The sequence below is a fragment of the Prunus avium genome, chromosome 2 (assembly GCF_965620075.1).
Source record: "Prunus avium chromosome 2, drPruAviu1.hap1.1, whole genome shotgun sequence".
Classification (NCBI taxonomy): Eukaryota; Viridiplantae; Streptophyta; class Magnoliopsida; order Rosales; family Rosaceae; genus Prunus; species Prunus avium.
The window spans coordinates 10537068-10551175 of NC_142285.1; positions in this window are offsets into that span (position 1 = coordinate 10537068).

Sequence of the window (14108 nt, forward strand, 5' to 3'; positions counted from 1 at the left end):
ACAAAGAGAGATGCTTTGAAATTGGCCTTGGAAAAGTATTAGTTATAAAATTAAAAATGTAGCATTGAATTTAAATAATTTTGTAAAAAAAATTATACAAAATTAGTCCGATTCGGTCTGATCGGATTTGGTGCAATGTGAAATTGAAATCAAAGTCAGTCCAGTCCAGTTCACTGCCGGTTTGTTGGCTTTTTTGGTCAACTTTTTTTTTTTCTTCAGTTTTTTTCATCTGATCCGATTTGGTGTTCCAGTTTTCCAATCCCGATGCCCACCCTACTAAAAACCATGTTCCCCCCCCCCCTTTTTTCTTTTCTCTCTTTGGAACCACTAACACACACATGGGGAAAGAAGAGATCAACACCATGTTGAAGAATATGAGTCACACATCGGAAACTTGACTAAATAAAATACAAAATATAATGAATAGTTCTACTACTGTAAACTGCGTATCCTTCTTGTATGTAGCGTGACTCGAACCTAGATGGAAGCCTAGGCTTCTATCTGATCTCGTGGTGGTGTAGCCTTTTGGAGAAGACCTGCACACTTAAAACAATTTATCATAGTATGAGCGAACTAGGGTTGATCCCTGTTCGGTTCATTTTTACACATGATTTTTCATGTTATTCACCCACTATTTTGAGTTAGTTCTTGACATTTTATAGCTTTTTACTTCCTTTTTGTGTTTTCTTAGATTTTGCCTTGGTTGGGATGAAAATGAGCTAAAAGTGCATTATTAGTTATAAATTCTGTTTTTGTTCATTTTCGTAGGTCAACTTCTTGGCCTGGGATCAACATGCTCTGGTGCTCGGATGAGGTCATGATCTTCATGAGACTTGTTCCAATGGATGTTAACTACAACATATCCAAATTTGAGCTCCATTGGACAAGTATTGCCTATCCAACCAATCCATCATGTTACCACAGTTCTGGAAATCCGGATTTGGCCAGCTTTTACCTCCCTTGTGTAATCTTAACTTCTTGTTACCATAACTCTTGGTAACAAGGAATTACATTTGTAAAATAGATATTTTCTGAGCTTTTGGCATCTTTGTGAAGTCAAAGCTCCATCATGGCAAGGGGACAATGGGCTAAGGCTTTATCAAAGGTGGTAGTTTTATATTAAAAGGTAAAAGCTGGAAAGGAGGAGAGAGGGAGGAGAAGTCAAAATTGCAATCTGATATTGGGAGCCTTTTGATCGTGGGAAATCAGGCTATTCCACATTCTACACAACTTGAGAGCAGCTTTTGGGGAGCTAAGAGCAAGGAAGGAGAAGGAGGTGCAGCCAAGGAAGAAAGGAGAAGACTTCCACCATTGAAGACTTCAAGCTTTCATCATTTCCAAATCTGTAAACTCCTTCTAGTTATATTTCGAGTTTGTATTTGGAATAAGTATGAGCAACTAAACTCCATAGCTAGGGCTTAGGTTGAAGCCCTAAACATGATTACCTTATTGTTTTGATGCTTGAGTGTATGAATTTCTAGATGTTGTTGATGAACCCCATTCACTAATTGAATTTTATGATATGTGTTTGCTTCCTTTGCTTAATCACCTTAGGTTGTATGCATGTAGCTAAAGTTGAGAAGTTGTGTAAGATAACCAAGAACACAATTTCTAATTAGCAACAAATGATTGAACTTGTTTAAGTGAGCATCATGTGAATTGGTTTCTTGACAACAATTGATGAATTCCAATTCACCAAATTAATCTATCCTTGATGTGTGTTTTCCTTGATTGATTACCTTTGAAAGCATGCTTCTTGAGGTTGTTGGGATTATGTGTATCTTCATGTTTTCCTAAGCAATAGATGGATGGAGTAAGAACCATCCATGTGAATTGGTTTCTTGAATACCTAATGTAAACACCATGCTATTAGGGTTCTTGTGATGTTCATATTCTCTTTGAACTTAATGGGTTTTCCTTGCAATCGAATCGAAGTACGAACCATACCTAGGTTCGGTTATGAGGAGGGCACAAGTATTGTAGCACGAACCATGCACTTTACGTATATTAGAGAGAATCAATGCGTCTTGAGCCACGACCCATGGTCTTGATTGCGAACATCTTCATCAATACATTTAGAGTTCATCACTTGAGTATCCATGAACATGGGTAGAATTGTTTAGGGTGGATTCCGAAACCCTAGTGTTTGTTACATTTTAATTTCACATTTTGATAATTCATCTCTGCCATTCACATTTAAATTCAAAGTCCATTTACTTTCATGCAATAGAAATAGGTCACTTGAACCAAATCAAAAAACCCCCCCAATGTGTGTGTGAGTTGCGTGTTTGACACGTTTTGTGTCTTTGTCACTGAATTTTGTTTGTTTCCGTAATTGTTTTGGACTTTTGGTCCGCGTTGTGTTCTTGCATTTTCTGTGCTGATTCCAACCGTATAAAGAACGTGAATTTTGGATAAACGGTTGGAAAGTTATAGGTCAAAAACTGGACAGAGGTCGAAACTGAAAAACAGAGAAACGAATCTGTCCAAATAGTGATAAACGGGTGATAGAAAGTGCTGTTTGTGTTTTTCTTTGTTTTCTTGTGTTGTTTCATTTCTTTTATCTTCCTTACTTCATTTTTAGTTTCCAATTTGTATTGTGTTTGTGTGTTGTGTAAAATTAGTGTTCTTTACGTACTCAAATTAGAACTTATAGGAAACCGACAAGTTCTTCGTGGGATCGACCCCGTACTTACATAATCTATACTTCATTAGATTCGTGCACTTGCGGGTATTTTTAATTGGTTGTTTGCACATTAATTTGTGTCCTTTTAGGAATGCAACAATTTTTGGCGCCGTTGCCGGGGAACTGGCACGGTTGCTTATTTGTTTTGTTTGAGTATGTTTAGAGTACTTAGTTTTATTTTTGTTTATTGATTGTTGTTTCATTTTATCTTGATTTGTTTTTGTTTCTTTTTCTTACAGGAACATCCGAGGAGTCACCTCCACCATCTCCAATGGCAGCCGCAACTGAAATTGTGGAACTTACTATGTAAGAATACTCCAATAAATTTGTGATGGAAGAAGCAAATGTTTTTGGCTCATTTCATAATGAATTGCCTATGAATGAATATTTCCGACAAACATACAATTCGGAGTGGAGAAATAATTCAAACTTCTGGTGGACCGACAATCCAAATTTTCAACAAGGGTCATATCAACCATATCAAGGCCAACATAATACTTGTCCACCTTATGGTCAACCCCAATATTATAATCCACCACCACTTAGTCAATCTCACCAACCACCTCAAGGACCAACTTTGGAAGAAATTGTTGCTTCAATGGTTAGACACACAGATAGTTTCATCATGCAGAGGAATGAAACCCATATGCAGAGGAATGATACCCACATGCAGAAAATGGTTAAGGCCATTGCCAATCTAGAAAATCAAGTGGGGCAAATTGTCACATCTTTGAGTCAAAGGGAAGCTAGGATAATGTCTAGCCAAACAGTGATACAAAATGGGCGTGAGCATGTTCAAGCAGTTACCTTGAGAACTGGTAAGGTAATTGGTGAAATTGATGGTTCTAAAAATTTGATTCACAATGTTGATGAAATGCAGGTTGAGCAAGTGATTGGGCCTAAGGAAAAGGATGAAATCAACAAGGGGGAAGATAAACAAGCAGCATCTTCACCTGAGTGGATCCCAAAGCATGAACTTGCAAGAAGGGCAAGAAAGGAGAAGGTAAGTCGTGAACCTACTGATGAAGATATCTTACAAGCTCCTTTTCCTCACAGGTTGATGAGTTCTAGGAAAAATCAACATGCCAAGGACATATTGGAAACTTTCAAGCAAGTGCAAGTCAATATTCCTTCCTTGGATGCAAACAAGCTCAAGGAATGCGAAACTGTTGCATTAACGGAAGAGGTTTCTGCTGTTTTGCAAAGGAAGCTTCCTCCCAATTTGCAAGATCCAGGAAGTTTCACAATTCCTTGTATAGTTGGTGATAAATTGTTTGAGGAACCTTTAATTGATTTCGGTGCTTCAATTAATCTAATGCCATATTCTGTTTTTGAAGTACTAAAGGAAGACAAGCTGAACATTGTTCGGTTCATTTTTACACATGATTTTTCATGTTATTCACCCACTATTTTGAGTTAGTTCTTGACATTTTATAGCTTTTTACTTCCTTTTTGTGTTTTCTTAGATTTTGCCTTGGTTGGGATGAAAATGAGCTAAAAGTGCATTATTAGTTATAAATTCTGTTTTTGTTCATTTTCGTAGGTCAACCTCTTGGCCTGGGATCAACATGCTCTGTTGCTCGGATGAGGTCATGATCTTCATGAGACTTGTTCCAATGGATGTTAACTACAACATATCCAAATTTGAGCTTCATTGGACAAGTATTGCCTATCCAACCAATCCATCATGTTACCACAGTTCTGGAAATCCGGATTTGGCCAGCTTTTACCTCCCTTGTGTCATCTTAACTTCTTGTTACCATAACTCTTGGTAACAAGGAATTACATTTGTAAAATAGATATTTTCTGAGCTTTTGGCATCTTTGTGAAGTCAAAGCTCCATCATGGCAAGGGGACAATGGGCTAAGGCTTTATCAAAGGTGGTAGTTTTATATTAAAAGGTAAAAGCTGGAAAGGAGGAGAGAGGGAGGAGAAGTCAAAATTGCAATCTGATATTGGGAGCCTTTTGATCGTGGGAAATCAGGCTATTCCACATTCTACACAACTTGAGAGCAGCTTTTGGGGAGCTAAGAGCAAGGAAGGAGAAGGAGGTGCAGCCAAGGAAGAAAGGAGAAGACTTCCACCATTGAAGACTTCAAGCTTTCATCATTTCCAAATCTGTAAACTCCTTCTAGTTATATTTCGAGTTTGTATTTGGAATAAGTATGAGCAACTAAACTCCATAGCTAGGGCTTAGGTTGAAGCCCTAAACATGATTACCTTATTGTTTTGATGCTTGAGTGTATGAATTTCTAGATGTTGTTGATGAACCCCATTCACTAATTGAATTTTATGATATGTGTTTGCTTCCTTTGCTTAATCACCTTAGGTTGTATGCATGTAGCTAAAGTTGAGAAGTTGTGTAAGATAACCAAGAACACAATTTCTAATTAGCAACAAATGATTGAACTTGTTTAAGTGAGCATCATGTGAATTGGTTTCTTGACAACAATTGATGAATTCCAATTCAACAAATTAATCTATCCTTGATGTGTGTTTTCCTTGATTGATTACCTTTGAAAGCATGCTTCTTGAGGTTGTTGGGATTATGTGTATCTTCATGTTTTCCTAAGCAATAGATGGATGGAGTAAGAACCATCCATGTGAATTGGTTTCTTGAATACCTAATGTAAACACCATGCTATTAGGGTTCTTGTGATGTTCATATTCTCTTTGAACTTAATGGGTTTTCCTTGCAATCGAATTGAAGTACGAACCATACCTAGGTTCGGTTATGAGGAGGGCACAAGTATTGTAGCACGAACCATGCACTTTACGTATATTAGAGAGAATCAATGCGTCTTGAGCCACGACCCATGGTCTTGATTGCGAACATCTTCATCAATACATTTAGAGTTCATCACTTGAGTATCCATGAACATGGGTAGAATTGTTTAGGGTGGATTCCGAAACCCTAGTGTTTGTTACATTTTAATTTCACATTTTGATAATTCATCTCTGCCATTCACATTTAAATTCAAAGTCCATTTACTTTCATGCAATAGAAATAGGTCACTTGAACCAAATCAAAAAACCCCCCCAATGTGTGTGTGAGTTGCGTGTTTGACACGTTTTGTGTCTTTGTCACTGAATTTTGTTTGTTTCCGTAATTGTTTTGGACTTTTGGTCCGCGTTGTGTTCTTGAATTTTCTGTGCTGATTCCAACCGTATAAAGAACGTGAATTTTGGATAAACGGTTGGAAAGTTATAGGTCAAAAACTGGACAGAGGTCGAAACTGAAAAACAGAGAAACGAATCTGTCCAAATGGTGATAAACGGGTGATAGAAAGTGCTGTTTGTGTTTTTCTTTGTTTTCTTGTGTTGTTTCATTTCTTTTATCTTCCTTACTTCATTTTTAGTTTCCAATTTGTATTGTGTTTGTGTGTTGTGTAAAATTAGTGTTCTTTACGTACTCAAATTAGAACTTATAGGAAACCGACAAGTTCTTCGTGGGATCGACCCCGTACTTACATAATCTATACTTCATTAGATTCGTGCACTTGCGGGTAATTTTAATTGGTTGTTTGCACATTAATTTGTGTCCTTTTAGGAATGCAACAAACATCCATGTTCCAAGCACCAATCATATGTTCAATGTCACTCCTTCTACTCAAATGAGAAGGCCACCCGACCCTAAATATGTGCCTCCTCCATCTAATCCACGTATTGAAGAGCGCTTAAAATTGCTTTTGAAATCTATTCATGTGCATAAAAAGAAAAGAATACGAAATGGGTTGATTAGATGGCAAAGGGATTTGAAGAAACTTCATGTTCGGCACAAGGAGGCGATTGAGCCAAAACCCCCCAAGTGACCCAAGTATGTTGGAAGTCCGGCAAAAGACTTTAAACTTAGCGCTTCTTGGGAGGCAACCCAAGGTGAATAGAAGAAGTTTGTTGTCGTCCTAATCGCTTCAAAGTGGAGTTTCTCTAGACTCAAACTTACTTTTATTTTACTTTATTTATTTATTTTCCTTTTGAGTTAGGATTTCAATCTCCAACCAAGGTAATTTCGATTTTCTTGTTGTTTCTCTTTGTTTTTCTTACTTTTACTTTCCTTTACTTGTTTGTGTTTCTATTTTGTTGTTAAGTTTGGGAAGTAAATTGCTTCATGATTGCACACACTGAACTTTGGCTCAAATGTTTATTTCATTCCATACATGTGATTCCAAACACAAACTTGAAAAAAAAAAAAAAAAAAAAAAAAAAAAAAAATTTCTCAATCACATGTTCATTGTTGCATTTTGCACCACCTGAGGCTTCTACTAATTGCCTCTGTCTGTTCTTGTTTGTAGAACCTGCAACAGCTCTACATGATCTTCATTCCTCTTTTGCAGCATCTCTACATGCTGGCTGGCACTGTAGAGCCGCTTTTGCAGGTCCGCCACCAGAGCTTTCAGGGCCGCCACCTCCTCACTCAGTGCCCCGCACTCTCGTGTTCTCGCCAGTAGGCGCATGCCCAAATTTGTGGCCGAGACCGCGTTGAGCACGGTTAGATTGTGGGACTCGTCCACTGCCATTTGGTCAGACCTCTGCGCAACATGCAGATGATCTGCAACTGTAAGTCTGCTGACAGTCATGCCCTCCGGCATTACTGCCCTTCGCGGCACCACCTCAGAGAAGTTTGAGGCCGAGCCATGATGGTATGAGGAGTTTGGGAAGATAGGGTTTGGAGGAGCCCGTATCTGGGCATTTGGTGGTGCAAGCGACAACTCAAGGTTAAGGTCATCAACAAGCATATCTGGGGATGCCATTGATTTTTCTGTTTGGGCTTTTTGATGGTTTTTCTTGAGTTTGCAGGTTGAAATGCAGGATGCTCCTTCTTTCAACCGAGAAGTGGTTTAAATAGACTTATTCTCATAGGGGAGCCGACACCACTTTGTATTTCCGGAGCAATTTGCGGATGAGTCAAGTTAAACAGGGAAGCATTTCTGCTTTCACTTTACTTTCTTTCCCTCCCTGTTTTCTGGTGCATTGTGTTTTGATTTCTTTTTAGTTTGTCGTCTTTGTTTTATTTCCGTTGGGGAAGTGTGCTTTGTTTCTTTTTAGTTTGTCGCATTCCCTTTATTCAAGTTTGGGAAGTGCGTTTTGTTTTTCTTCTTTGTCTTTTGCAACTTTCTTTTCTTTTATTTCCGAAAACGAGAAATTGAAAAAAAAAAAAAAAAAAAAAAATTTCACCGAAAGGCAAAGACAAACAGGCACACCAATAATACACTAGAATCATTTTTTTCCAGTGCTCGGTGTCTCGACCATAGGACCCTTGAGTTTAGCCCTTTGGCTATCCACTTCCGGGGCTTCACGCACAGCCTCTTGGGGCTCATCACTCGAGCTCCCAAAGATTGCATTCTTAGCTTGAGCGTAACCACTCTCGCGGTCTGTTTTCTTGCGTTTTCCCGGTCGGTCTATGTCCTCCAGCTGCTTTCTCATGTCATGGGCGTAAACACTTACCATCTTTGAGAGATTTTTGTTCTCTTCCCGCAACGCCTCCAGCTGGTGTCGATTCACCTCTAGTATCCTTGCCCTTTCTGTTTTTAAACTTTTAATAATACTCTGGCACTCTTCAACCATACTTCGCTCTGCCGCCAACTGACCTCTTAGCACCTCCACCTCATGGGACTTCGCAATTAGGCGATGACCCACACTTGCGACTGTTGCTGTGCTTTGCACGCTTAGTGCCAGAGCATCGCTCACGACCCGGTTGTCATCCCTTGATCCCAGCACCCGTATATCCTTGGGAGTCACTAGATTTCTAGCAACTCCAAGGGCAACATCGTTGTCCAGCAGTATCGAGTCATTCACTGTCACGTGCCCCCGTGCTGAGGCAAAGTAGGGCATCCACACTGGTGCCACTGCTTGGCCCTGAGTCTGAGTTGGTTGAGCTAGGTTGAGATCCAGCGAGAATGGGTAGGAAGAGGCCATTTGAACTTTCTTTTCTTTTGTTCTTGCTTTTCTCTTTTGTGTGTTTCTGAGTTTTGTGTGTTTTGCCCCAACTCTTTCTCTTCTTCTTTTATAGAGTTAGTTTCTACGTAACCCTAGCCACTGCGCTTCTGGTTTGGCGCGGCCCTTGCGGCCTATCCCCCTCTATCGCCTCACCTGTCCCCAAACCCCTTTAATTGCATTTCCGCCTTTCAGCGCTTTCAAGAAACGAAAGTCGTCACGCCTTCCTATGAAGGCAATAATTCTGGCTTGGGACCGTGAGAGAGACCTCTGCTTGTCGGCACGTCTCTCACTTTGTATCCCGTGACTCACAGGAGCCGAGACATCAGGGCCCACTTTTTTTTATTATTTTTCTGAGTCCTCGCTCTTTGTGTTTCTGACTCAGTTTCTTTGTTTTATATACTTCCTTCACTTTTGGGCTTTCCTTTGGGTTGGGCTTTCATTTTGGTTTGTGCGTTTCTTTGGGTTGGATTTCTGCGTGCGTAGGACTGTTGTTAGGGCTTACTGTTCTGCTTGTTTTGTTTTGTTTTGTTTGGTTCAGTTTGGTTTTGTTTTGTTTTGTTTCGTTTTGTTTTGCAGCCGTGTTGTAGTTGTATTTCTTGTTTGTTCTTGTTTTTACTTGCTTTATTCCCTTTATTTCTTGTTATAACATTGTTGATGCCTAAGTTCTTTAACATTGAGGACAATGTTTATTTTTAAGTTTGGGAAGGGATAGCAAGTCTTTTTCGTTTCACTTAAACTCTTGCTTTCTTTTATTTTGTTTTCTTTTCTGTTTTGAGTCTTTTTGTTTTCAAGTCACTTTCCGGACATATACGATGAGATTGTGATGAATGTTTACATGACTTGATTGAAAATGCTAAAAAAAAAAAATAATAATAATAATAATTTGTTATTCACTAAATGGCATCGTTCTAGCATGATATGTTTGAAACCCTCTATGCACTTGCCATTTGTTTCATAATTCTCCAGTTGAGGGATTTGCATGATCCAAAGAATTGTATCAAGCATGAATTAGACTTGTATAACCATATAATGTGAGCTTTGAGCCTTTTGCTTCAATTCATGAGTGTTATACACATATTCTTATTTTCTTGTCATCCGAGTTGTTGTTTGATCTCATTATTCATTGATTTGGTTGAGCACTTAAAAGTCACTCATTCTTGTGCAATTTGATTACATGACATTTGAGAAATGATATTGAGGCCCTCTTTGGACCGTTTGTGCCTTTCAAGCTAACCGTATGCATGCTTAAGCATGATTTTCCATTGTTAACCACCTTGAGCCTATATGTATGTAAGCCTTTTCTTTCAAGTAACCAATTTTTACTTCTAGCCTTAGCCTGAAAAACAAGAATATACCTTTCTAAGGAACTCATGAGCTTTAATTTAGATATGTTTTTCATGCTAAGTTTGGGAAGGGTTATTACATTTCAAAAAAAAAAAAAAAAAAAAAAAAAAGAGTACTTCACTCAAAGGGTGAAAGAAAAGAGAAAAGTTGTGGTTAAGTGGCAATGGTTTCAAATCCAATTCCATGTTTCTTGGTTGTTCGAATGGAAGGAAGGAGTGTGAATCATAATTAGTGGAGGTACAAGGCTTTGTGGTCTATTTGATCACCCCTAAAAAAAAAATTGAAAATCTTAAGCGTGATGTTTCAAAGTCTTTTAGTCAACGATTATATGCTCTTACATTGTGAGTTCCTTGGACTTTGTTGTATCCATATCCTTCATTTCTTACTCACCTTGCACCCTTAGCCCCATTACAACCTATAATAAAGACCTAAATTGATCCTAAATGTCATGTGGTTGATTTGCACACATTTTTCAGCTTTTGAGTGTTTAGCATCCTTCTTGAGATCATATTCATGCATGTTTTTCAGCTTGCTAATTTTGAGTTAAGTCCCTTATGGTTTAACTCTATTCTCATGTCTATTATTGAGTGATGCATTGTAACCCTCTCCCGAGTGATTCATTTGTGAGAGGACAACTTTGGTGAGATTTGAAGTTACATTTGTGCTTGGTATGATTTTTTGAAGTTGTGTGAAAACTGAAATTGGAGAATGAGTTTCATTTGGCCATCACACTACTACACTTGAGCATGTTGTGTTCTGAACTTTGCCGCCTTGTGACTAATGTCTAAACTAAGTTTTTCTTGTGAAAATTTTTGAGTCATTTGCATAAGTCACTCTCTCTTTGGAAAGTGTTCGAAAAGTTTTGTTTCGAGTCTTGTTTTAGTTTCTGTTTTGCTCGAGGACTAGCAAAAGATAAGTTTGGGAAGTTTGTTCGGTTCATTTTTACACATGATTTTTCATGTTATTCACCCACTATTTTGAGTTAGTTCTTGACATTTTATAGCTTTTTACTTCCTTTTTGTGTTTTCTTAGATTTTGCCTTGGTTGGGATGAAAATGAGCTAAAAGTGCATTATTAGTTATAAATTCTGTTTTTGTTCATTTTCGTAGGTCAACTTCTTGGCCTGGGATCAACATGCTCTGGTGCTCGGATGAGGTCATGATCTTCATGAGACTTGTTCCAATGGATGTTAACTACAACATATCCAAATTTGAGCTCCATTGGACAAGTATTGCCTATCCAACCAATCCATCATGTTACCACAGTTCTGGAAATCCGGATTTGGCCAGCTTTTACCTCCCTTGTGTCATCTTAACTTCTTGTTACTATAACTCTTGGTAACAAGGAATTACATTTGTAAAATAGATATTTTCTGAGCTTTTGGCATCTTTGTGAAGTCAAAGCTCCATCATGGCAAGGGGACAATGGGCTAAGGCTTTATCAAAGGTGGTAGTTTTATATTAAAAGGTAAAAGCTGGAAAGGAGGAGAGAGGGAGGAGAAGTCAAAATTGCAATCTGATATTGGGAGCCTTTTGATCGTGGGAAATCGGGCTATTCCACATTCTACACAACTTGAGAGCAGCTTTTGGGGAGCTAAGAGCAAGGAAGGAGAAGGAGGTGCAGCCAAGGAAGAAAGGAGAAGACTTCCACCATTGAAGACTTCAAGCTTTCATCATTTCCAAATCTGTAAACTCCTTCTAGTTATATTTCGAGTTTGTATTTGGAATAAGTATGAGCAACTAAACTCCATAGCTAGGGCTTAGGTTGAAGCCCTAAACATGATTACCTTATTGTTTTGATGCTTGAGTGTATGAATTTCTAGATGTTGTTGATGAACCCCATTCACTAATTGAATTTTATGATATGTGTTTGCTTCCTTTGCTTAATCACCTTAGGTTGTATGCATGTAGCTAAAGTTGAGAAGTTGTGTAAGATAACCAAGAACACAATTTCTAATTAGCAACAAATGATTGAACTTGTTTAAGTGAGCATCATGTGAATTGGTTTCTTGACAACAATTGATGAATTCCAATTCACCAAATTAATCTATCCTTGATGTGTGTTTTCCTTGATTGATTACCTTTGAAAGCATGCTTCTTGAGGTTGTTGGGATTATGTGTATCTTCATGTTTTCCTAAGCAATAGATGGATGGAGTAAGAACCATCCATGTGAATTGGTTTCTTGAATACCTAATGTAAACACCATGCTATTAGGGTTCTTGTGATGTTCATATTCTCTTTGAACTTAATGGGTTTTCCTTGCAATCGAATCGAAGTACGAACCATACCTAGGTTCGGTTATGAGGAGGGCACAAGTATTGTAGCACGAACCATGCACTTTACGTATATTAGAGAGAATCAATGCGTCTTGAGCCACGACCCATGGTCTTGATTGCGAACATCTTCATCAATACATTTAGAGTTCATCACTTGAGTATCCATGAACATGGGTAGAATTGTTTAGGGTGGATTCCGAAACCCTAGTGTTTGTTACATTTTAATTTCACATTTTGATAATTCATCTCTGCCATTCACATTTAAATTCAAAGTCTATTTACTTTCATGCAATAGAAATAGGTCACTTGAACCAAATCAAAAAACCCCCCCAATGTGTGTGTGAGTTGCGTGTTTGACACGTTTTGTGTCTTTGTCACTGAATTTTGTTTGTTTCCGTAATTGTTTTGGACTTTTGGTCCGCGTTGTGTTCTTGCTTTTTCTGTGCTGATTCCAACCGTATAAAGAACGTGAATTTTGGATAAACGGTTGGAAAGTTATAGGTCAAAAACTGGACAGAGGTCGAAACTGAAAAACAGAGAAACGAATCTGTCCAAATGGTGATAAACGGGTGATAGAAAGTGCTGTTTGTGTTTTTCTTTGTTTTCTTGTGTTGTTTCATTTCTTTTATCTTCCTTACTTCATTTTTAGTTTCCAATTTGTATTGTGTTTGTGTGTTGTGTAAAATTAGTGTTCTTTACGTACTCAAATTAGAACTTATAGGAAACCGACAAGTTCTTCGTGGGATCGACCCCGTACTTACATAATCTATACTTCATTAGATTCGTGCACTTGCGGGTATTTTTAATTGGTTGTTTGCACATTAATTTGTGTCCTTTTAGGAATGCAACAATCCCAGTTGAGCCCCATCTGATGGCTAAGTCAGAAGCTATTTTGAGGTAGAGAAATGGATGTAGGATTTACCATGTGAAAATATTTATTACCTTTGTCTGGAGATAGGTGAGGAGTATTTATAGGGGGAGAGGGAAAGACAAAGATATTTAGGGAGGAGATATTTATCTTCCTTCCCCCCTAGGGGAACTGGGTTACATTTAATGACATGTCCTGATCACTATGCTTTTTCACAGGGATCAGGCGGCGAGGTGATACATGGCTTTGGATGAGAAGTACATTAACTGATCTCTTCTCATCGTTAGGCTGTATGACCAGACCACTAGAGTGATTGACTTGACAGGGATCTGATACCGCCTGTATATCATCAATGCGCTTTTTGTTGTGTACGGCACCCCAGTGGTCGGCTCAAGTATTGTTCTGCATTTGTTTTGTCGAGTTTTGGCTGGGAAGCTCCTTGTCGATACCTAGGGTATCACACATGATCGGGTCAGGACATGAGTGACCCAGCCCACTATGGCCACGTGGTGTCCTGTAATAGGCTCGGCTCATAATGATGGTGTGATCCATTAACAACTACTAAAAATACCGAGACCTTTTGTGATAAAACCTCACACCTACTGGGCTTTATAAGTGGTTAAGTTGGAGACAATATCAGTGTTGTTAGTAGTGGGTCACTGGGCTGTCTCTTTGAATTTAACATGGTATTAGAGCGAGGTTGATTAGGCCTGAATTACTAAGCCTTGACCCTTACCCCTTACCCAACATGTGGTGTTCACATGTTGGGCTTGAATGTTTACTCTTACCCAATATGTGGTGTTCACATGTGGCCTACTATGTGGTGGTCATATTTCAGGGGGTATGTTAAAGAATATGAATAGAAACTTGACTAAATAAAATACAAAATATAATAAATAATTCTACGCCATTTGTGATAAAACATCACACCTGCTGGGCTTTATAGGTGGTTAAGTTGGAGAAAATATCGATGTTGTTAGTAGTAGGCCGTTGGCCT